The sequence below is a fragment of the Xenopus tropicalis genome, chromosome 8 (genome assembly GCF_000004195.4).
Source record: "Xenopus tropicalis strain Nigerian chromosome 8, UCB_Xtro_10.0, whole genome shotgun sequence".
NCBI lineage: Eukaryota > Metazoa > Chordata > Amphibia > Anura > Pipidae > Xenopus > Xenopus tropicalis.
The window spans coordinates 137,746,864-137,769,892 of NC_030684.2; the positions used below are offsets into that span (position 1 = coordinate 137,746,864).

The window sequence follows — 23,029 nt, forward strand, 5'->3', positions numbered from 1 at the left end:
TATTATTGTGTTATACAACCTGGACACATTACGTAGCACTTTATGTGGAGTTTTTAATTTCCAGCAGTCTCCGCCCCCGAGGAGCCTACCATCTATTTCCCTCTGCTAAAGATACACAACCACTAGGTTAATTTTCATTATATGCCCCTCAGAGGAAAGTGACACATCCAATGGCATTTGTGCATGATTGAGAAGAAGAGGCAGTACGGCATGATTAAGTTGAGTGGGTACAATGGCGTTTAGTGCAACAATATTTTTTTTCTAGTGTTGTAGCTTTGTTCCTGATTGGCTGTTGATTTGAATGTGCTCCCCAGCCAATCACAAGCAGTTTATGGTTTGATAGTCTATTCTCCTGCAGGTTTCTATACATGGAGAAACAATTATTATTGTGTTATACAACCTGGACACATTACGTAGCACTTTATGTGGAGTTTCCAGCAGTCTCCGCCCCTGAGGAGCCTACCATCTATTTTCCTCTGCAAAAGATACACAACCACTAGGTTAATTTTCATTAGAAGCCCCTCGGAGGAAAATCATGCAAACGCTGACATTTGTGCATGATTGAGCATAAGAGGCAGATTAAGTTGAGTGGGTACAATGGCGTTTCGCGCAACAAAACAGAAATTTAGACACAAGAATGAGGTCAATAAGTTCAACAGTTATGGCCAGTGAAATCAAAAATTACCTTTTCTGTAAACTGGAAGACATCAGACACAATCAAAAAGGTCCCCTAAAAAAAAACCTTATACAAATTTATTGGAAATCAACATAAAGGGAGAACTGAGAAGAAAAGTACCGAGATGTTGAGGAGAAGAAGCCGTCCCACGTATAAGTGACATGTCTGTAACCTTTATCTATATTTAGAAGCTGTCAGTCTGGGAATTTCCAAACCTACAATATATCAGGATCTCGAGAGCTTTCTCTTATGTCTTTTTTTTTTTTTTTTGAGGAACCTGAAACACAGAGGCCACAATTGTGCCCATGACAATGAGTAACAGAAATGCACAGAAGTATAAAGAGAATATATTCATTCACTGAGACATTCTTTGTTAACTGGCACCGCCTTCCAGCTTGCCTCAACCCGAAATACATGTGTTACCGGTAAATAGCCATCTCCCAAGCCTTCGTTGGGTTGTCCATCTGCTCCTCTTCCCACCGGTGATGTCCACGTTGACCTTGTACAGTGTTGGAAGAGAAGCTGGGATGATACATAGCATTCAGTGCACTAGGAAAAGATATGTGGTTATTAAGATGTGTGCTGATTAGCAGCTCTGCGTAACTGCCCCTGTGTTGGTAAATAAGCCCCAGTGCATTTACCTTCTGCTGGTCAAGATTGCAGACCTATATGTGGCATTAACTGAAGCGTGTCCCCTGGTATAGGTTATTATAAAGACCCCATTATTCTGTAGGGGGTCAAAATCTCTCTGAACCCACATCAACATCATCAGCTAATATCCTTTCAACACACAGGACAGAAGTATCACAAATGAAACATAGGATACATAGGATTGGCGCTGTATTTATCCTGCTGTGGGTTCTGGGGTATTATACATGGAATTGGCACTGTATTTATCCTGCTGTGGGTTCTGGGGTATTATACATGGAATTGGCACTGTATTTATCCTGCTGTGGGTTCTGGGGTATTATACATGGAATTGGCGCTGTATTTATCCTGCTGTGGGTTCTGGGGTATTATACATGGAATTGGCACTGTATTTATCCTGCTGTGGGTTCTGGGGTATTATACATGGAATTGGCACTGTATTTATCCTGCTGTGGGTTCTGGGGTATTATACATGGAATTGGCACTGTATTTATCCTGCTGTGGGTTCTGGGGTATTATACATGGAATTGGCACTGTATTTATCCTGCTGTGGGTTCTGGGGTATTATACATGGAATTGGCACTGTATTTATCCTGCTGTGGGTTCTGGGGTATTATACATGGAATTGGCACTGTATTTATCCTGCTGTGGGTTCTGGGGTATTATACATGGAATTGGCGCTGTATTTATCCTGCTGTGGGTTCTGGGGTATTATACATGGAATTGGCACTGTATTTATCCTGCTGTGGGTTCTGGGGTATTATACATGGAATTGGCACTGTATTTATCCTGCTGTGGGTTCTGGGGTATTATACATGGAATTGGCACTGTATTTATCCTGCTGTGTGTTCTGGGGTATTATACATCAGGGGTGGGCAAACTTTTTGGCTCACGGGCCACATTTACTCACCCCCGGGCCGGACCAGGCCAGACCGGGCCAGGGCGGGCCCCCTTCTCTCTTTAATTCCGGCGCGCCAATGACACCAAGTCTCGCGTGATGAGACTTGGCGTCGTCGGCGGGCCGGATTAAAAAGGCAAACGGGCCGGATGTGGCCCGCGGGCCGTAGTTTGCCCAACCCTGTTATACATGGAATTGGCACTGTATTTATCCCGCTGTGGGTTCTGGGGTATTATACATGGAATTGGCGCTGTATGTATCCCGCTGTGGGTTCTGGGGTATTATACATGGAATTGGCACTGTATTTATCCTGCTGTGGGTTCTGGGGTATTATACATGGAATTGGCACTGTATTTATCCTGCTGTGGGTTCTGGGGTATTATACATGGAATTGGCACTGTATTTATCCTGCTGTGGGTTCTGGGGTATTATACATGGAATTGGCACTGTATTTATCCTGCTGTGGGTTCTGGGGTATTATACATGGAATTGGCGCTGTATTTATCCTGCTGTGGGTTCTGGGGTATTATACATGGAATTGGCACTGTATTTATCCTGCTGTGGGTTCTGGGGTATTATACATGGAATTGGCACTGTATTTATCCCGCTGTGGGTTCTGGGGTATTATACATGGAATTGGCGCTGTATTTATCCTGCTGTGGGTTCTGGGGTATTATACATGGAATTGGCACTGCATTTATCCTGCTGTGGGTTCTGGGGTATTATACATGGAATTGGCACTGTATTTATCCTGCTGTGGGTTCTGGGGTATTATACATGGAATTGGCACTGTATTTATCCTGCTGTGGGTTCTGGGGTATTATACATGGAATTGGCACTGTATTTATCCCGCTGTGGGTTCTGGGGTATTATACATGGAATTGGCGCTGTATTTATCCTGCTGTGGGTTCTGGGGTATTATACATGGAATTGGCACTGCATTTATCCTGCTGTGGGTTCTGGGGTATTATACATGGAATTGGCACTGTATTTATCCCGCTGTGGGTTCTGGGGTATTATACATGGAATTGGCACTGTATTTATCCCGCTGTGGGTTCTGGGGTATTATACATGGAATTGGCGCTGTATTTATCCTGCTGTGGGTTCTGGGGTATTATACATGGAATTGGCGCTGTATTTATCCTGCTGTGGGTTCTGGGGTATTATACATGGAATTGGCACTGTATTTATCCTGCTGTGGGTTCTGGCCAATTTATTGTTGCCGTTGGTATAGTTACCATGGAAGGCATGAGGTGCCGGTGCCGTGAGTTCAGAGTGAATAAGCTGTGTCGGTAGCGATGGCGCCGCCGCGCCGCAGTTGTACAAAGGCCCCAGCATATATTTGGGTTTGATTCACGACACGAGGGGCGCAAATAAAATTGCATGTATGAAGATGATTATTGCTGACGGTGATGTGATATGAGAAGTCGCCTGTGAGACCGGGAGTCTGTGCGGCTAATTTAGCCGCGTAAGAACATTAGATTTATGGCGCAGATGAAGTTAATTAGGGCCCACCGAGTCCCGAATCGGATAAAAACATCCGCGGATTTGTTTGCATTCGCTGTAGCCATTTATCAATAGCATTTGGAAAATCTGATTACAGGCAGGCTCACCTTGAGTCTCCCCCATCCCTCCCTGCCTGGAAAATCCTTTGCACAAACCTAATCTGATTTATGGGCCGGGAATTCAAATCTTTTTTTCTTAGAAGAATTTCATGGCTTCCTGTTTGCAGCAAAAAAGCATCTGATCTTCAATCTGTATGCGCCAAAGCAAGTTGCCCTTTAAAATGTGCAAAGGTTAATCTAACCACTTATTTTCTAAAGTATTTAAAACTAACCCCCACCCTCCAGAACTCCCTAGAGCTCAGTTAATGACTGTCACTATCTGTATAACAGAGCATTCTGTCACAGTGGCACAGATCCTATCTGATCCCCCCCATTGTAAGCAGCAGTCCTGCCCTGCTTTATGGCTGAGATTCTAGCTATTTGTATAACAGAGCATTCTGTCACAGTGGCACAGATCCTATCTGATCCCCCCCATTGTAAGCAGCAGTCCTGCCCTGCTTTATGGCTGAGATTCTAGCTATTTGTATAACAGAGCATTCTGTCACAGTGGCACAGATCCTATCTGATCCCCCCCATTGTAAGCAGCAGTCCTGCCCTGCTTTATGGCTGAGATTCTAGCTATCTGTATAACAGAGCATTCTGTCACAGTGGCACAGATCCTATCTGATCCCCCCCATTGTAAGCAGCAGTCCTGCCCTGCTTTATGGCTGAGATTCTAGCTATCTGTATAACAGAGCATTCTGTCACAGTGGCACAGATCCTATCTGATCCCCCATTGTAAGCAGCAGTCCTGCCCTGCTTTATGGCTGAGATTCTAGCTATCTGTATAACAGAGCATTCTGTCACAGTGGCACAGATACTATCTGATCCCCCCCATTGTAAGCAGCAGTCCTGCCCTGCTTTATGGCTGAGATTCTAGCTATCTGTATAACAGAGCATTCTGTCACAGTGGCACAGATCCTATCTGATCCCCCCATTGTAAGCAGCAGTCCTGCCCTGCTTTATGGCTGAGATTCTAGCTATCTGTATAACAGAGCATTCTGTCACAGTGGCACAGATCCTATCTGATCCCCCCATTGTAAGCAGCAGTCCTGCCCTGCTTTATGGCTGAGATTCTAGCTATCTGTATAACAGAGCATTCTGTCACAGTGGCACAGATCCTATCTGATCCCCCCCATTGTAAGCAGCAGTCCTGCCCTGCTTTATGGCTGAGATTCTAGCTATCTGTATAACAGAGCATTCTGTCACAGTGGCACAGATCCTATCCCCCCCATTGTAAGCAGCAGTCCTGCCCTGCTTTATGGCTGAGATTCTAGCTATCTGTATAACAGAGCATTCTGTCACAGTGGCACAGATCCTATCTGATCCCCCCCATTGTAAGCAGCAGTCCTGCCCTGCTTTATGGCTGAGATTCTAGCTATCTGTATAACAGAGCATTCTGTCACAGTGGCACAGATCCTATCTGATCCCCCCATTGTAAGCAGCAGTCCTGCCCTGCTTTATGGCTGAGATTCTAGCTATCTGTATAACAGAGCATTCTGTCATAGTGGCACAGATCCTATCTGATCCCCCCCATTGTAAGCAGCAGTCCTGCCCTGCTTTATGGCTGAGATTCTAGCTATCTGTATAACAGAGCATTCTGTCACAGTGGCACAGATCCTATCTGATCCCCCCATTGTAAGCAGCAGTCCTGCCCTGCTTTATGGCTGAGATTCTAGAAGCAGAAGATGAGATGCCCTTTTGGGAAAAGCCTGATTTTGCACCATTGGGGACTATCGAACCCAGACTCCTAGTGACCCTCCGTCTATAAAATGTGCCATCTGCGGCAGCCGTCTGTTTGGTGATGAGCTGTTGCGCCGTGGCTGTTTATTCCATGCCCCTGTCGCTATCTAAACACAGTAATGGTGATTCATTCTGCGGGCATGGTGCCCTGCTGGATCCCCAGCCTCTATTTTCTCTTGCGTCTCACATTGAGAGTGACAGAGCAGTCTGTTATACCATAAGACTTACTGTTCCCGCAGCGTTCGGCAGCTGCTGGCTACGGACTGAGTGTGCCTCTGCAATGTGAATGAGGAGCTTTATCTTGGAGGAGAGTTGGCAGAGTCTTTTATCAGCTGTTGCGCCGCTCGCCCCCCCATTCATTCACAATTAGCAGGTGAAGAAACTCTAACCGCCGCTCTCGCCTTTACAAGCGCCACTTTGTGTCTCATTCTCCCAGGCACAAATCCTCTTGTTGCCTGAGCAGAACAACAGGGGACGATGAGGAACGGCGAATCAATCAGAGTTATTGTGCCGGGGTACCAGGTGTGAGTCCAAACCATTAAACAGCCGCCATTAGCTGCTTCATTTCATTGGCAAAGTCAGAGATGGGGGGAAAAGATGCTGGGGGATCAGAAGGGAAAGCAAATGGTCTCCTGGAGCTGGCTCTAACCATAGCCAGGGCTGCCAGTTCAAGCCACTTAGATACAGGGGCTTCCCTCACAGGTGGCCCAGGTAGGGCTGTCCAGGTCAAAACTGCCTGCCCAGTTTTCCTCATTTGGAAAACTAAGGAGGAGTTCACTGCCCCACCCTGTGATGTCACTGTCTCCCCACCATGATGTCATCTCCTACCCCCCTGCCCGGCTTTTAGCAGATGAAAAGGTGGCAACCCTTGGTCCAGGGTTTTATCCCACTCCCACTACTACCCAAGGCCTCTGGGGTGGGCCCGGCCAACAAATTGGCATTAAGGGTTATACCCCCCCAATCCACACCCTTTTATGATCAACCTGTGAATTGGGTGCCCCCTGGTAACAGGTCACTATGTGCTTAGAAGGTTGGTTGGGGGAAATAATAACAAGACACCATCAGTACCAACCTAAGAGCACTCATACCTGTTGGGCAAAAGTAATGACATAAGTGAAAGCTCTAATGACCCTACCTACCTATGACTGTAGAGTGGGGTTTCAGATATTGGACCCATGCAGGACAGCAGATGTAGATTGGCATGTTTTGTTTTTTTATATAAAGTCCAAGAAGGTCTCATAACAACTCCAGATCAACCGGCCAAAAGGCGCTCTTCAGACCCACTTTCGCCAAAGCTAGGGTGGGTCCCTGGATCCCTGACCCTCCTGGCCAAAAGGTACTAGGGTCTTCGAGCTACATTCACCAAAAGGCTAGGGGGAGACCTTTTATCCTGCTCCCTCCAGCCCGAAGACTTGCAAGGGGTCCGGAACCAATAGACCTCTGAGAAGGTCCCAGAACAAATGTGCCCACATTGAGGCCAGGTCCAGTGGGAAAAGTAGCCTAATGGCCACACATATTCCTTCTAGACTAGGGCAGACCCAGAGGTATTGCACCAAAGTGCAAAAAAGTGCTATAAAAATCCATTAAAAAAGTGGCAGTGTTAGTGCCCCAGCCTAAGGGCCAGAATATAAAAATTGCTTAGCCTCAGCCAAAGGCCAGGGCATAAGACAGGTGACGGTAAAGTAGGACACTGCAGGTTTCCAGGCCTGGGGCACTAGCAACTCAGTCTTGATGATCTATCCGGCCCTTTGGTTAGAGGATCAAGCTGGTCTCTGCCTCATAGGGAATGGGGACTTCCATACCTCCCTTAGGAGGTATCCCACCCACTCAAAAGAGAATAAACTAAACTTAATCTTAGCCGAGAAACGATTGGCATGTTGGTGCACCCTTTCCCCTAGCATTATCTTAAGGATAACATACATGAGGTGACATTGGCTGCCAACCTGTCTACTCCAAAGTTGTCCCATTATTGGTCAGGGTGACTGCCAGATATCATATGGGCAGGTTTAGAAATCAAAGACCACATTGGTCCAGTAACATACATACCAGAGGCACATAGGGTGCAGCTGCACTGGGTCCTGCCCTGATGTGGCCCACCAGAAGGTCCACCAGGCACTGAACCATCTCAAGAACTTTAGCAAAGCTGCACATTGACTGGGTGGATGGTCACACCGGTGATTAAACCTTTCATTTTGATAGGTCAACATCAACCCTTACTGAGATCTGATTGTTGAATGAGGACTAGTCAAAGTCGGGCAGTCACCTTGGTGGCCAAATCAAGCTCCAGTACTGTGATAGACCATATCCCAAATCTGGTTGGTGGGATGTTTTGGGTTATGGCTGTTTGAGTTGAAGGCCATCTTTATAGTCAGAACCCACTTCGTTTACAGATACTGTATATGAATATGTTGATGTTATCCGTCATCCTGCTACAGTTCCAAGAATGGCAACTAAAGTACGTCAAATATCACCTTAAATTGTGCTTAACTGGGCTTCTAGGGATCTCTGGGGGCTTCAAATAAGCATTGGCCCCAAAATGTCACCCAGCTGTCTCTCTGCCTTGGCTCCCACGAGGGACAAATGGGGACCTATGAGTTAAAATGATGAGAATGAAATGAAAAGAGACTTTCTGTTATGTCAGAGCTGGAACATTCCCAGAAGGCTTTGCAGCAGGAACATGGGCACTTGCCAGATAATTCTAAAAAAAAAAGTGAGAAAATAGACAGATAAATGGTGTCGATAAAAAAAAAAAAGAGCAGAAACAATGAGGGGTCTGGGGTGAAAAGGATAAGAAAATGACACGGCGGTTTGCTGGGAAATTAAATGAGCTCACTTGTTGAATCCGCTTTATAGGTGTTTGATGTGCGAGCGCTCAGATCTCTGTCGTGAAATTGGTTTAATGCGCCGTTCCACCGGTAACAGCAGCGGCCTCTGCCTGCCTAAACATTCCCACAAATCTGACCGCATCGTTGTTTTATATATATTTATATTGTGGCCGGGGCCATTATTAATTTATAGTGATACCTTCAGGGCTGTATTTAGGCCCAGTGCCCCCACAATATGTCACTTGTGTCTCTCAGGATGCCCCTCAACCCCCCAGCTCCTAATCCTATTACAGGTATGGAATCACTTATCTGGAAACCTGTTATCCAGAAAGCTCCGAATTACGGAAAGCCCGTCTCCCATAGACTCCATTTTAATCAAATAATTCAGAATTTTAAAACGGATTCCCTTTTTCCCTGTAATAATAAAACAGTACCTGTACTTGATCCCAACTAAGATATAATTACCCCTTATTGGGGCAGAACAGCCCTATTGGGTTTATTTAATGGTTAAATGATTCCCTTTTCTCTGTAATAATAAAACAGTACCTGTACTTGATCCCAACTAAGATATAATTACCCCTTATTGGGGGCAGAACAGCCCTATTGGGTTTATTTAATGGTTAAATGATTCCCTTTTCTCTGTAATAATAAAACAGTACCTGTACTTGATCCCAACTAAGATATAATTACCCCTTATTGGGGCAGAACAGCCCTATTGGGTTTATTTAATGGTTAAATGATTCCCTTTTCTCTGTAATAATAAAACAGTACCTGTACTTGATCCCAACTAAGATATAATTACCCCTTATTGGGGCAGAACAGCCCTATTGGGTTTATTTCATGGTTAAATGATTCCCTTTTCTCTGTAATAATAAAACAGTACCTGTACTTGATCCCAACTAAGATATAATTACCCCTTATTGGGGCAGAACAGCCCTATTGGGTTTATTTAATGGTTAAATGATTCCCTTTTCTCTGTAATAATAAAACAGTACCTGTACTTGATCCCAACTAAGATATAATTACCCCTTATTGGGGCAGAACAGCCCTATTGGGTTTATTTCATGGTTAAATGATTCCCTTTTCTCTGTAATAATAAAACAGTACCTGTACTTGATCCCAACTAAGATATAATTACCCCTTATTGGGGCAGAACAGCCCTATTGGGTTTATTTCATGGTTAAATGATTCCCTTTTCTCTGTAATAATAAAACAGTACCTGTACTTGATCCCAACTAAGATATAATTACCCCTTATTGGGGCAGAACAGCCCTATTGGGTTTATTTCATGGTTAAATGATTCCCTTTTCTCTGTAATAATAAAACAGTACCTGTAATTGATCCCAACTAAGATATAAATAATCCTTATTGGATGCAAACTACGGAAAGACCCCTTATCTGGAACACCCTTGGTCCCGAGCATTCCGGATAATGGGTCCTATACATGTACAAGGCTCGCCTCCCTAAAGCTGCCACCCTGGGCACAGTCCCTCAGTGCTTATATATAAATATGGCCCCGGATTATGGATTCCAGCTAAGGCCAGAGCCAGAATTACCAATTTGTAACACCCTATAAATCCCTCCCTTCCCTCACCCTCTCTGCTGCTGGATTAACCCTTAAAACAGGGGTCCCCAACCTTTCAAATGTAAAAAGACTTGGGGAGCAACACAAGCACCATAAAAGTTCATGGAGGAGCCAAATAAGGGCTGTGATTGGCTATTAGGGGCCTCTATGCACCCTATCAGCTTACAGGGGCTTTATTTGGTAGGAAATCTTGTTTTTATTCAACCTAAACTTGCCCCCAAGTCAGGAATTCAAAAATAACTCCCTGGTTTGGGGGCACTGAGCAACATCCAAGGGGTTGGGGAGCAACATGTTGCCCTGAGCCACTGGTTGGGGATCACTGCCTAAACCCCGCCCATTTTACCCACCCATTCTGTCCATTTCCCCACCCAGACTGCCCATTTCTCCGCCCCTGTGTGATGTCCCCTCCCACTCCCTCATACCAAGGCTGGTATTTTATTACAAAAGAAGTTGCAACCCTACCCTGGACACCTTCCAGTCTAGGGAAGCCATCACATCAGAACAGGCTCAGTTAGAACTCTTCACACTGATTCTGGTTCACCAAGTTGGGATAAAAATTGGTTTCCGAAGACTGCAAGCATCGGGTACGAGCAAGAAATGGGTGTGGCCAGAAGAATGGGAAAGGGGCAGAGGTATAGGCTCAAAAAGAAACTACAATATATTTGAGTCTATTAGTGATGAGCGAATCTGTCCAGTTTCGCTTCGCTGGAAAATTTGTGAATCTGTCAAAAGATTTGCTAAACGGCGAAAAATTTGCGAAACAGTGAAAATGTTGCGCGTCAAAAAAAAATTGTCGCCTGCGACTATTCTTTTGTCGAACGGCTATTCTTTTGTCGCCTGTGACTATTCTTTTGTCGCCCGTGACTATTTTTTTGTCACCCGTGACTATTGTTTTGTTGCCCGCAACTATTCTTTTGTTGCCCGTGACTATTGTTTTGTCGCCCGCGGCTATTGTATTGTCCCCGGCTATTCTTTTGTCACCCGCGACTATTCTTTTGTCGCCCGCGACTATTCTTCTGTCGCCCCCGCAACTATTGTTTTGTCGTCCGTGACTATTGTTTTGTCACCCGCGACTATTGTTTTGTCACCCGCGACTATTGTTTTGTCACCCGCGACTATTGTTTTGTCACCCGCGACTATTGTTTTGTCGTCCGCGACTATTGTTTTGTCGTCCGCGACTATTGTTTTGTCACCCGTGACTATTGTTTTTTTGCCCATGGCTATTCTTTTGTCACCCGGCTATTCTTTTGTCACACGGCTATTCTTTTGTCGCCTGCTAGATTTTTGGACGTGCAGCGAATTTTCCACTGTGAATTTTTTCATCCCTATCACGAAAAAATCCGCCAATGGCAGAACACAGAAATTTGCTGCGAATCCATGCCTGGCGAAACATTTTGCCCATCACTAGAGTCTATAAATCCAAGTATGGATCTCCAAGGGAGAAGCACTCCACTCTCGTTTTTAGCCTAAGGACTGCAGACAGTGATGACTGGACCTCCTAGGCCCCTTCACACCTGAATAGCCCACCCTCTGTAGGGCATTTAATGTAATTGGTGTCATATAAACCTATGGTGGAAATAAGAAAGGGCTGGTGGCAATTGTCCTTGACTGGGCCCAATGGGAGGTACTCTGGTACTCTGACAGGCTGGTCTGATCCTCACTATAGATATAGATTATAGGTACAGTAATACCCCCTGAGACTTTTCTATATTTTGTGACCATGTGTGCCAGTGGCTGTGTGGGATAAACTGATATGCCAAAGGGAAGGAAAGTAGATTGGATTAGGAATAAGTTGTTCATCTTGTTGGGTAAAGATATTACCATATTCTATATTCTATTTTCTCTAATACAGGTATGGGATCCCTTATCCGGAAACCCGATATCCAGAAAGCTCCGAATTACGGAAAGCCTGTCTCCCATAGACCCCATTTTAATCAAATAATTCAGATTTTTTAAATTGATTTCCTTTTTCGCTGTAAAAATAAAACAGTACCTTGTATTTGATCCCAACTAAGATATAATTAACCTTTACTGGATGTAAAATAATCCTATTGGGTTTAATTAATGTTTTATTGATTTCTTAGTAGACTTAAGGTATGGAGATCCAAATTATGGAAAGATCCCTTATCCGGAATACCCTTGGTCCCGAGCATTCTGGATAACAGGTCCTATACCTGTACTTAGATGGCAGTATGTTCTTCTGTACTGTATGCTGGTGGGGGGTTACATATACTGGTCACAGTAACATCCCCTGGATCAATACATTATCAGAGATACATCCGGAACACATTGTGCGCCCAACATGGCACAATGGTGAAAGGTATGTCTTCTAGTATAGTATCATCCCTACACTGGAGCATATACTCTACTATTTAATCCAACTCTGATTGGTTGATAGAGCTGGGGAAACTCTGCAGTTCTCCCAATATGGCCGCCTCTGTCCTTGCGCATTTCATGCTTCTCATTGAGATGATGATGTTGCAGGTGTTTTTTCTTGGGTCTTGTCAAAGCGACTTTGTGGAAAGATCCATGGCTCAGATCAATCACAATATCACACTTGATTGATCTCCAGGAGAATTTCCAGGCAGCTATATTGACCGGAGCTGTGCGACCAGCTTGGCATTTAGAGGACATTTTGGCAGGAAGGAAAGATCTTAATTCAAAGGAGAATATTTGATGGATTTGTTCTGTAGCGAGACAGGTACCTCGCTCTCGTTTGGATGAGACACTCTGCGATTTACATTTATTGTGCCGTTTATATATCCTTTCAAAAATACTGCAAATAGGGTTTGTTATTCAGAATTTACTCTTGGAATAATGGTGGAGCCTCTTTGGGGAGCCGGCAAATACCTCTGCCCAACGTCAGCGGCCATATAGATTGTAACACTGGGTTCAACCAAGTCCTGTAGTGTAACGGTGGCCATACACAGGCCGATGAAAGATGAAGATGACCCGAGTTGGCAGCTTCCCAATGCAATATCTGGCCAAAATCGGGCAGGTTTAAAAATAACATCATGGTGAGGAATGAATCTGCTCATTGATGTGGTCATCACCCCAAATGTTCTACATCCCGTCAGTGTAATTAGATGGTTTTGCCCAATGGATCAATCCAATATTGCCCACCTCAAGGTGGGGAAGATCTGCTCATTGATGTGGTCATTACCCCCCAAAGTTCTACATCCCGTCAGTGGGATTAGATGGTTTGGCCCAATGGATCAATCCAATATTGCCCACCTCAAGGTAGGAAAGATCTGCTCATTGATGTGGTCATTACCCCTAATGTTCTACATCCCCTCAGTGGGATTAGATGGTTTGGCCCAATGGATCAATCCAATATTGTCCACCTCAAGGTAAGAAAGATCTGCTCATTGATGTGGTCATTACCCCCAATGTTCTACATCCTGTCAGTGGGATTAGATGGTTTGGCCCAATGGATCAATCCAATACTGCCCACCTCAAGGTAGGAAAGATCTGCTTATTGATGTGGTCATCACCCCCCAACGTTCTACATCCTGTCAGTGTGATTAGATGGTTTTGCCCAATGGATCAATCCAATATTGCCCACCTCAAGGTGCTCATTTGGTGACCTACAACCTTAAGGTACAGATGTAGGTAGGGTTGGCGCCTTTCATCAGTGGGTTGTCCGGACAATGACAACATAGGGGGATGGAACAATGATGTTTAGAGGCAGTCTAGTGACATCAGGGTGTGGGCTGGTGGCCTTGAGGCAGCCAATTAAATCAGGGTATTGCAGGGGTGGGCAAACTTTTAGGCTCAGGGGCCACATTGACATTTAAAATTTGACAGACGGGCCGGGCCAAAGCTTACATGCAGTCTTGATGCCAAGTCTCGCGTGACGAGACTTGCGGAGTTGGGACAAAGCGAGACACACCAAGGCGGGCCGGATTAAAAAGACCATCTAGAATATGCTGTTCAGTTTTGGTCTCCAGTGCTCAAACGGGACATTATTGAGCTAGAGAGGGTCCAGAGAAGGGCAACTAAGCTGGTAAAGGGTATGGAAAGTCTCGGTTATGAAGAAAGACTGGCCCAGTTGGGTCTGTTTACACTGGAGAAGAGGCGCTTAAGAGGTGACATGATAACTATGTATAAATATATAAAGGGATCATATAATAACCTTTCTAATGTTTTATTTACCAGTAGGTCCTTCCAACGGGCACGAGGGCACCCACTCCGTTTAGAAGAAGGGAGGTTCCATTTAAATATTCGGAAAGGATTTTTTACAGTGAGAGCTGTGAAGTTGTGGAATTCCCTCCCCGAATCAGTCGTACTGGCTGATACATTATATAGCTTTAAGAAGGGGCTGGATGGATTCTTAGCAAGTGAGGGAATACAGGGTTATGGGAGATAGCTCTCAGTACAAGTGAGGGAATAAAGGGTTATGGGAGATAGCTCTTAGTACAAGTTGCCCCAGGGACTGGTCCGATTGCCATCTTGGAGTCAGGAAGGAATTTTTTCCCCTCTGAGGCAAATTAGAGAGGCTTCAGATGGGGTTTTTTGCCTTCCTCTGGATCAACTTGTAGTTAGGCAGGTTAGGTATAGGCATTATGGTTGAACTTGATGGACGTATGTCTTTTTTCAACCCAACTTACTATGTTACTATGTTACCAATGGGCCGGACGTGACCAGTGGGACGTAGTTTGCCCACCCCTGGGGTATGGGGTTATTAAGTGGCAGCCCATGACTAGCTGAATCTTCCAGCAATCCTGACCAGTTTTAATAGACAGTATTGACTATCTGGTTCATAACTGGACAGGTGGCGACCCAATGTGCTCTAAGGTAGAACCACCCCCCAGCCCATGGAACCATGACTCCGTGGTGACAGATGGGAAACACTTTGAAACATTCTCCTAGTAGTGGCTCTTTCCTTTCAAATAATCTTTAATAGTACTCAGAGGGCCTCATTTTGGATCCAAATTATGGAAAGACCCCTTATCCGGAATACCCTTGGTCCCAGGGATAATGGGTCCTATACCTGTATATATAATATTGCATATATCATTCAGTAGCTGCTGCAACACTGTGCGCTCTTTTGGCGGGAGCATAATGGGGGGAAGCGTTGCATTGTGGGAAGAAAAAGGTAATCATTTCTGTCTTTAAAAATGTTAATTGTACTCAGCGTTCCCCATTAAAGCGACTAATGGTTTCCCCCGGACGCCGCGGAGCTGCTGAGCGAGTGTTTTCCCCTCTGCCCGCGTGTGTGTTTTTCTCTGGTAGTAGAGACAGCGGCTTCCCCCGGGGGACCTGTCACGGTGATGTATAGTTATGTTATCTGCCTGCTACTTTCACACTCCCTGTCTTTCCATAACGGGCCCATTGCCATGGCAGCACGCAAAGCATCATGGGAAGTCGGGGCCCCGGCTCCCAGCTGTTGGGGCAGGGACCTGGCAAACCTTATCAGCTGTATTTCCTGTTGATTAATAATGGCCGACGCTCAGGCCTGTCCATCTGCTTCCTGTTATTATTCGCTCGGGTCAGCGGGCGGACGCCATGGCAGGGAGGACATACGTAGGCCGTGTTGCCACCTCAGTCACACACGCTGAATAATATTGAGCCCTAGTAGGGTGAGTATCCACCAGATGGCACGCTCACGTGGCCACTAGGAACCTGTTTGGCTCATATAATTCTGTAGCCACAGGGGTCCAAGTGGCACAACCAGCACCTGCTGACCTGCAGCGGGTCAGTATAATAATGATAAGCCTCACAGAGCTGTAGGTTTTAGGCTGTCAGGCAAATAATTTAAAAACTATATTAAAAAAAAGACCAATTGCAAAGTTGCTAGGCATAGGACATTCTATAACATATAATGGTTTTACTGGGGGCAGTTGCAATGAAGACTACCCTGGTACTGATTGATAGGCCAGTCCCCCCTGGTGCTGATTGATAGGCCAGCCCCCCCATGTTGCCAACAGGCCAGTCCCCCCTGGTACTGATTGATAGGTCAGTCCCTCCTGGTGCCAACAGGCCAGTCCCCCCTGGTGCTGATTGATAGGTCAGTCCCTCCTGGTGTCAACAGGCCAGTCCCCCCTGGTGCTGATTGATAGGTCAGTCCCTCCTGGTGCCAACAGGCCAGTCCCCCCTGGTGCTGATTGACTTGGCAGTTATCGCTCCCACCTACCCCTGATGGAGCAGTAGTGTTTTCTCTATACCTGGTTGATCTGCCTCCAGAGTGATGCCGCTTCTGGTCCACGGCTACGCTGGTTTTGGGGGTCCCTGGGTTGGGTAGTAGGTGAACCCACCGGCAATGGGTAGCAGCTGGGTTTTTGGCAGGACGTTCCCAATTAACCAACTGGGTAGGCATTCCGCGGGTACCCTGCTAGGGCATTAGGGTTAATTATGGCAGTTATCGCTCCCTCCCACCCCTGATGGAGCAGCAATATTTTCTCTATACCTGGTTGATCTGCCTCCAGAGTGATGTTGCTTCCGGCCCATGGCGATGCCACTTCTGGTTTTGTGGGTCCCTTGGGTTGAGTAGTAAGTGAACCCATTGCTGGTGGGTTCATGTAGTTGGTCTGAGTAGAGGACATAGCAGACTGGCGGGTGCGGGTTAGATTGCAGGTCAGTGGGTCCGGGTTGGAGCCAAGTCTGCCCAAGCAGACCTGCACAGGACTCATAGGTGTCAACGAAAACCCAATTTTTCAGGGGTAACCCTAACATGCATTTCCCTTACCCAGTCTCCAGCTCCCTTTGGGGACCCAAATCCAATGTGTATTGGCCTTTGGTCCCCACCAATGACGGCTCCCCCTACAGTTGTACTTCCTGATTAATGCCCTCAGAATACTGTACCTGCACCTTATGCACTTGGTCGCTTACATATACCTCCCAGAGCGACACAAGACATATAAGAAGGTGTCATTTTTAGGTGCAAAATGCAAAAATATGGGCACAATCTGCCGTGTTGTTTGCACATTGTACCCTACCCTGACTGTTCTCCATTCATGAGGGGTGGGCAAAGGGGAGGCACGTAGCTGCCCCCCTCCTGTCCCCTAAATTTACTATATACCCAGTGTTTTTCTTACCCATACGTACCCATACCCAGGCTCTTTCTAACGAGAGTCATCCTTGTTCTCCATAGCCCCATGTTGTTCTTGGAGAGCTGACAGTTGGCGCCTCTGCCCTTTGTGCAGTCAGTTGAACCCACGCTGGTGCCAGAGGTAGATCAGCAGGTCGAGGGACTGTAACTTACAACCTATTGACTTTCCTATTGATACAAGGGGCACGTTCCTCTCATCCAGTGTCTCTTCCCTGGCATAAAAATTGAAATTGATCCGGAGACAGCGGGAGCCTAGAGCTCAGCCACACCACGCGGGTTTGCACTTGAGGCACATCGACTCTTTCTGCTCTTTAGGTTCTGTTTTACCTTCAAAGGGAAACTAATCAGAAAAGAAAGAGATTTTATTTGGTGCAGGAACCTAAACCGTACGCTATCTCGCGTCCAACCTGCAATGTGTTTTTATTATTAACTAGTATATTCTTCCTATGACTATCTTCTGCCATCTTCCAGGGCATTTTTCTCCCAATCTGCCCCATTGCATAAGGTGAAGAGTCCTTAGCCCTGCCCTGTAATCTTCCATTGGAGTGACTGTTCTACTATGACTCTCCGCTTGACATAAATACTCTCTTCCTCTCTAGGCTGCCATTATAATGACCTGATCCAGCCCCCTACTTGAGTAGTCCAGCCCACTGCTTGAGTTACAAACTTTATCCCCCTTCCCCTGTGAGCTGCCATTAGAGTGTTCTACTGGGACCCATTACTTGAGTTATAGAGGAAGGGCAAATCTATGTATGAGGTGGCCTTCAGTCCTCTCCTGCAAACAGAGGGTCAGACATGTCTTCTTCAACCACAGGACCAAAGACCTTGAGGTGGGCCTCCATACCTCTTTAACATGCAGAAGCAGCCCAGGTGGATTGGACGGACATTTGAAGACAGGCAAACAACTCTGCCGACCTCCCATGATCGAGGAGGACCTAACCATGCTTTTAGCTGCATGAACCTGGGCCTTAGGCCCCACCATAGTCAAGTGTCCCACCTGCCGACTGTAGAGAATCAACCCTTCCACTCATTTAGATCCTACAAAGCTGTTCCTCCTTGTCTTTTTCTGGTTCTCCCCCATCACTTGCCCCAAATTCTGCTCCATTTCACCTGCTTCTGTTGCTCTAAAAACTCCTAGCCCCCTATTACGGCTCCCATTCTCAATGCCCCAGAGCATGTAAAGGGACAGGGAACCCTTTCACTGCCAAGCAGCAAGTCCTTACTACCCACCACCAAAAAAAAGTCTGTTTTCCTGAGATACCATTACTGTGTACAGGTATAGGACCTGTTATCCAGAATACCCGGGACCAAGGGTATTCCGAATAAGGGGTATTTCCGTAATTTGGATCTTCATACCTTCATAAGTCTATTAAAAAATCAACATTAATTAAACTCAATAGGATTATTTTGCATCCAATAAGGGGTAATTATATCTTAGTTGGGATCAAGTACAGGTACTGTTTTATTATTACAGAGAAAAGGGAATCATTTAACCATGAAATAAACCCAATAGGGCTGTTCTGCCCCAATAAGGGGTAATTATATCTTAGTTGGGATCAAGTACAGGTACTGTTTTATTATTACAGAGAAAAGGGAATCATTTAACCATTAAATAAACCCAATAGGGCTGTTCTGCCCCAATAAGGGGTAATTATATCTTAGTTGGGATCAAGTACAGGTACTGTTTTATTATTACAGAGAAAAGGGAATCATTTAACCATTAAATAAACCCAATAGGGCTGTTCTGCCCCAATAAGGGGTAATTATATCTTAGTTGGGATCAAGTACAGGTACTGTTTTATTATTACAGAGAAAAGGGAATCATTTAACCATGAAATAAACCCAATAGGGCTGTTCTGCCCCCAATAAGGGGTAATTATATCTTAGTTGGGATCAAGTACAGGTACTGTTTTATTATTACAGAGAAAAGGGAATCATTTAACCATTAAATAAACCCAATAGGGCTGTTCTGCCCCAATAAGGGGTAATTATATCTTAGTTGGGATCAAGTACAGGTACTGTTTTATTATTACAGAGAAAAAGGTAATCAATTTTAAAAATCTGAATTATTTGATTAAAATGGAGTCTATGGGTCTTATTTTGGATCTTTCTGGATATCGGGTTTCCGGATAACAGATTCCATACCTGTATATCTAAATACAACCATGAAGTGGCTGGAAATGACTGCGGTGTTGCGTGGCTGGATGTTCACTGGAGCATTAAATGGCCCAACACCTTTCAGCCCTCTGGAACATGACTTGGCCGGCAGCTCCAGTGGTGTCACAGCCAAAGTGAAGTTCTGCTCAGTCACCCAGCCGTATAATTGGTCAGAGAGCTAAGGGGCACTTCAAAATCAATCAGAGAGAATGTTTTCCTAGGGAGGGGGTCACATTTCAGCTTGTCCTAAACTAAGAGGTGGAAATGGCCTCAACGATCCAGTTCTGCTCCGCCACAACAGTGCTGGGATTCCTGAATGATTCCGGCCTGCAGTATAGATGGGGCCCTAGCTCTCCGCAGGCCCCAGTTGCTTCCAGCATTGCCTTTGGCACAGAGTGAGGAGATAGGGATATTAGTGGGGCTGGCCGGCTGCTGTGGAAGCAGAGAGGAGATTGCCGAGGTGTGGAAGGGAGAGATAAGAGCCGTCGGCTGAATCTCACACAAGCAGGAGAGTTACTGCCTATAATCTGCGGAAAGTAGCCTTGTAATAAATGGCCATAATAACATTGTTCTCTCCCCGTACTCCCTTCGGAGTCTGCCATGCTGACCAGCGAATATACCATACGCTTGCTATAATTATACGCACCATTAGCTATTCTGTTCCTTGCTGGGGAAAAAAAAGAAGAAAGGGGAGTTAAGTTCTTCTCGGTGACATAAAATGACCTTCGTAAACAAACCAAGCGCCTACGCTATCTGTTCCGAGAGTGCGCCAGTATCCCGTTGGGTTTGGATAGCTCTAAGGCAGAGATTTTAGGACTTTTTATGGGTTGAGTCCCACTTTGCGGTCCAAATATGTTCCCTTATTGGTCCATCATAAGGAACATAAATGTTATTATATCTAACTATGGACTGCAAACAGCAAACTAGCATTCACTCCAGTTCCATATGAACGAGGTTCCCATTATAAAATCAGAAGTAAAAAGAATTGGTGAGCCACACAAGCATGAAAAAAATTACTTGGGGGTGCCAAATAAGAGGCTCTGATTGGAGTGCGTTTCCAAACTTGCCTCCAAGCCACTAGGAGCAACATCAAAGAGGGTGTTGTACCAAAATGGCTGCCTTGAAGCCCCAGAAAACCATTGCATACTGGAAGCCTGTTCGCTCACGTAGATACCCCTGAAAGCCCATCTTGAAGGTCAGTTACAGTGGGATTTACATAGAAAGCCTATTCCCTCACCTAGATACCCCAAAGCCCACCTTCAAGGTCAATTCTGGTGTGATTTAGATAGAAAGCCTATTCACTTGCCTAGATACCCCTGAAAGCCCATCTTGAAGGTCAGTTATGGTGGGATTTAAATAGAAAGCCTATTCCCTCACCTAGATACCCTTGAAAGCCCATCTTGAAGGTCAGTTATGGTGTGATTTAGATAGAAAGCCTATTCGCTCACCTAGATACCCCCAAAAGCCCATCTTAAAGGTCAGTTATGGTGGGATTTAGATAGAAAGCCTATTCACTCACCTAGATACCCTTGAAAGCCCATCTTCAAGGTCAGTTAAGGTTGAATTTAGATAGAAAGCCTATTCGCTCACTTAGATACCCCTGAAAGCCCATCTTGAAGGTCAGTTATGGTGGGATTTAGATAGAAAGCCTATTCACTCACCTAGATACCCCTGAAAGCCCATCTTCAAGGTCAGTTAAGGTTGGATTTAGATAGAAAGCCTATTCGCTCACCTAGATACCCCTGAAAGCCCATCTTGAAGGTCAGTTATGGTGGGATTTAGATAGAAAGCCTATTCGCTCACCTAGATACCCCTGAAAGCCCATCTTGAAGGTCAGTTATGGTGGGATTTAGATAGAAAGCCTAATCACTCACTTAGATACCCCTGAAAGCCCATCTTGAAGGTCAGTTACCGTGGGATTTAGATAGAAAGCCTGTTCGCTCAATAGATACCCCTGAAAGCCCATCTTGAAGGTCAGTTACCGTGGGATTTAGATAGAAAGCCTATTCGCTCAATAGATACCCCTGAAAGCCCATCTTGAAGGTCAGTTACGGTGGGATTTAGATAGAAAGCCTATTCGCTCAATAGATACCCCTGAAAGCCCATCTTGAAGGTCAGTTACGGTGGGATTTAGATAGAAAGCCTATTCATTCACCTAGATACCCCTGAAAGCCCATCTTGATGGTCAATTATGGTGGGATTTAGATAGAAAGCCTATTCGCTCACCTAGATACCACTAAAAGCCCATCTTGAAGTTTAGTTATGGTGGGATTTAGATAGAAAGCCTATTCGCTCACCTAGATACCCTTGAAAGCCCATCTTCAAGGTCAGTTAAGGTTGGATTTAGATAGAAAGCCTATTCGCTCACCTAGATACCCCTGAAAGCCCATCTTGAAGGTCAGTTAAGGTGGGATTTAGATATAAAGTCTATTTGCTCACCTAGATACCCCCAAAAGCCCATCTTGAAGGTCAGTTATGGTAGGATTTAGATAGAAAGCCTATTCACTTGCCTAGATACCCCCAAATACCCATCTTGAAGGTCAGTTATGGTGGGATTTAGTTAGAAAGCCTATTCATTCACATAGATACCCCTGAAAGCCCATCTTGAAGGTCAGTTATGGTGGGATTTAGACAGAAAGCCTATTCCCTCACCTAGATACCCCTAAAGCCCATCTTGAAGGTCAGTTATGGTGGGATTTAGATAGAAAGCCTATTCGCTCAACTAGATACCCCTGAAAGCCCATCTTGAAGGTCAGTTATGGTGGGATTTAGACAGAAAGCCTATTCCCTCACCTAGATACCCCTGAAAGCTCATCTTGAAGGTCAGTTATGGTGGGATTTGGGATGAAAACTGTCTGTCTTAGACTTTTATGACCAGTTTCCCTTTACATAACCTTTTTATGAGCAAAGGTGAGCCCCGGCCAAAGGTTAGATGTCCAAAGTAGGACTTATAATGAAAAATTCCGCCAACCACTGCCGTAACCTAAGCCGCTGTCCTGCGCATTTGGAAGCCTGCAGCCATCCAGCAGCATCATATAATCAAAGTTGTATTTCATGGCAATTATTTTGTTCCAGGCCTCAGGCGTTTCTCTGTCTTGTGATAGACCGAGTATCCTCTCCGCAGAAAGCCCAAGGGTCCGAGGAGCTGACAGGACAATCGGGCAGGTGTCAGCTGGATGTTAGATGTGTTTTCTCCAACCGGTGGGGAACGGGAGGTGAAAGAGACAAATTGAACCCTGGAGAAGCCGCCAGTACAACAATATAAGCTGCTTCTTCCATCAGTCTCGTGTCCTTGCACAAAAGCACCGACCCTCCAGTTGCCGGAGACGGAATACAGAGCCTTGAGCCATCCAGCAAACAGAAGGTCGTCCCTCCGACAGATCTGAGCCCATCCGTATATTGTCGGTTCCCCCGTCCCTTTCTACCTCTACATTTAATCAGCCAATTAAAATGTTCCTTTTGATTTGGAAGCCATTTTGTTTTTTTTCAGATCTGACGAGCTCATCATTATCCGGGGGAAACGAGTTAACAAGGACGTGATGAGGAAAAAATAAGGCTAATTTTAATCCTAATTACCTCGCAAGAGGCTTTCTTCTCTGAGATGATTCAGATACGGCCTGATCTGCTGGGTTTGCTTCCCAAATCGTTACCTTGGCCCTTGGATTAATTAATAAGGGAAGATTAAGCCTCTTTTCTCTGTCTTTGTAGGCTGTGTCATTCAACGTTGGTAGAATAATGAGTTGGCTTCTTAAAGTGATCCTAGCCCTGAAACGCAACGACTTGGAACTCCCTATATTATAGTGGGTGCACCCTAACCAGATCATTGGTTGGGTTCAGTCCAC

The 23,029-nt window shown here is 45.4% G+C and overlaps 1 long non-coding RNA gene across 1 annotated transcript in view; it reads left to right on the plus strand.

Moving 5' to 3' along the window:
• The window catches only part of LOC116406759, a 63,510-nt gene extending 40,853 nt beyond the window's left edge, over positions 1 to 22,657 (plus strand). The window contains exon 2 of the long non-coding RNA XR_004219800.1: positions 22,263 to 22,657. This is a non-coding gene — a long non-coding RNA (uncharacterized LOC116406759). The remainder of the gene's footprint in view (positions 1 to 22,262) is intronic.
• The last annotated feature ends 372 nt before the right edge of the window (positions 22,658 to 23,029 follow it).